The sequence below is a fragment of the Pteropus vampyrus genome, unplaced genomic scaffold (genome assembly GCF_000151845.1).
Source record: "Pteropus vampyrus isolate Shadow unplaced genomic scaffold, Pvam_2.0 Scaffold10, whole genome shotgun sequence".
In the NCBI taxonomy this organism is placed as follows: domain Eukaryota; kingdom Metazoa; phylum Chordata; class Mammalia; order Chiroptera; family Pteropodidae; genus Pteropus; species Pteropus vampyrus.
Window position 1 is genome coordinate 642,246 of NW_011888791.1, and position 2,765 is coordinate 645,010.

At 38.2% G+C, this 2,765-nt stretch overlaps 1 protein-coding gene across 1 annotated transcript in view; it reads right to left on the minus strand.

Moving 5' to 3' along the window:
• The window catches only part of NEO1 (neogenin 1), a 160,938-nt gene that overhangs the window by 13,055 nt on the left and 145,118 nt on the right, over window positions 1-2,765 (minus strand). The gene's annotated exons all lie outside the window — the stretch shown is intronic.

Genomic DNA, 2,765 nt, shown 5'->3' on the forward strand with positions numbered 1-2,765 from the left:
TGCTCAGGATTTAAATTTTTCAAAAATTTTGCATGATCTATATTTCTAATTCTTCTATAATAAACATAGATTGAATGAATTACTTAAAATATCTATTTTACTATGTTACAAAACATAAATCCATAAGGAAAAAAATGATGATTTAGGTTTCTATTATTTTTTTCTCCTGCTAAAAAGGTAAGTCCCTTCTCCTTTGAGTATATTCCTAATTCATCCTACCTTTTCTTATTTCTTGAATGGAGCATGCAATAGGTACTTAGGCCGAATGAATGAGTAGCTGTTTAATCAGTTTTCATATCTTAAAAGGAATGCAAATGGAACTGAAGTCTTATGGTTCAATCTAGTACTAAAAGCATGAAACTCAGGCCTATGGCACCATCTCTTACAACTTCCAGTCTGGGAGCTCTGCCACATCCATTCACATTTTAAAATATACATGGATCTTTCCTAATTGCCTCTTTCCTTCCCACAATGGCTAAAGAATTCAATTTGCTGCATTTAGCTAACAAATCCAAATTTCCACACAGATATTCCATATACAACTTTCTACGAAGACAAAGCACTTCCTTAATGAGGCTTCATTACTGATCCCAGAGATGGAAACAAACAAAACCACAAGCTTTGGAAAGAAACTTTCCTTAGCTACTCCCTTAAGTAGTTGTAGAACCAGAATGTTTAAAATCAAGATAATCAGTTCTAAAGCCCCCAAATAGGCAAACAGGTGGGGTTGACTAGGAACACAGGGGGATCTTTTTTCCCCTAAGCAAGGGCTTCATCAACTTTGTGATGAACTTAATCAGCCTTCAAAGCCTGTGAAAACACCTTCTGTCACCTAGAACCCCCTAGGTCTTTGTGGGGCCACTTGACGTTAGTCTAGTGAAGAAGATTCTAGACCATTAAACAGATGTGTTTTTTCACCAGCTGTCTCCTGTCCTGGCCATTGCAAGCAAGCAGGTGCTAGAGCCAACCAGAGACCCTTAAGCATCACTGTCCCTCACCTCCTCAAGGTCTGGGGAACACAACAGGGGCTTTCTCTGCCCTCAAGAACCAGAAGGCTGAGGTGGTCCTTTGGAAAATAAACCACAAGTTGGAAAAGCTGGCTGAGGAGGATTCTCAGGGTAGTTTGGGAGTCAGCGTCTCCTCTAGAGGAAGATTGGAAAAGTTTTCAGGAGCGAGGTGCTTCAGAATCAGTGTTTTCCAGAATTAAGGCTAGGATGAGGGGAATGAGCCTTTTGATTTTTACCTAGGAAGTGCAACTTGAAAGCATTCTAGGTCTAGAGAACTCTCTTACACACACAAAAAACCAAAATCGAGTTCTCCCTTTTTAAAGGCATTTCTAGTCTTTCCAAATGAAGTAAATAAAACAAAACAATGTGAAAGTGCCTGCCTAGAATAGAGGTGCCAATCATTAGCTGTTAGCTGAATCAGAACCCGATGCTTCTGTGCAAGGCCTTCCTAGCAGTGCTTAGCCATTTAAGGTCAAGGTAAGTGGCTGGTGACTACAGACACCAAAGCATCCCGATTTCTAAAAAAGGGCTGTAGCCATGTGGATATCTTAAAATGTGAAGATCAAAGTATTCCAGGTACCTGGTTTCAGATTCTTGAATTAAAAATTCCACTCACCTGCCCAACTGTTGAGGCACAAATTAAATAAAATTGCAAATTTAGGCATAAGATTCCTACCCTCCACCAAAAAAAAAAAAAAAAAAAAAAAAAAAAATGATAGCAACACGTACAACATATCTTTTCTCCTTAACATATTTAAAAGTAACAAATCTAGGAACAGGAATTGTCCAATGTTATAAGTTTTCAAAATAAGCCAGTCAGGCAAGACCTAAAGTCTCATACAAAAACAAATTAGCTGTCAGGCTACCATCTTCTCATAAATCAAAAACAACTGGAATGGATTAATTTACTCTTTTTGGGCATTTATGTTTTTAACGCTGGGGATCCTGCTATAAGAGGGAAACTGGTTTTCCCCTGCATGCTTCCAAGTGCAGGCCCTTCTTTTCATCATGAACCCGAAGCATAAAGTACTTTGTGCAGAAATGACCTATTAATGAAATGGCTCTTACTTTTTCAAAGCTGATTTTTAGAATTCTGTGTCTATAATGTTTGTGCATAGTGAGTGTGAGAGAGCATGTGTGTGTGCAGACATTCGCACACTCAGGGGTTCCATCAGTCTCCAAGTAGAGGGTGCCATGGTGCACCTTTGTGCGTGTAAAATATCTGTGATTATTTATCTCTCTTTCACTTGTTGACAGAGCGATGGCTGAGAGTTCTGAAATGAGACATCTTTTAAGAAATGAATAAAAAATTCAAAGTCTCATTTAAATTGAAAATTGATCTTTCCGGATTTGTATCTAGTTATCTGACAGTGTTGAGGCTTACTGGTCTACTGTTCAAGTGAGAGCAACTACTTCAAGATCAGATAGTTTGTAAAACTTGATGTTAATAGGCAGGTAGCTTCTTATCACTGTAGGATGGTACAGGGGACCCTAGACTGGACGTCGCAGTGTGCCAGCTAGTCTGAAAGGCTTCCCTACCTTGAAAACAGTTACAAAGGAGAAGACACAGTAGTTTGAAAAAAAGAACTGGTTTGTCTCATTGCTTTTGGCTTTTAATCATGATATTTAACTTATTTTGAATTTCGAATATTATTATACAGGAGGTTGGGCAACTTTTATACTAATCAAACAGGAGGCATAGATCAAATAAGGCTGAAAAATATTGCTTTAAAAACTCCATACTGTCAACTTCAAACT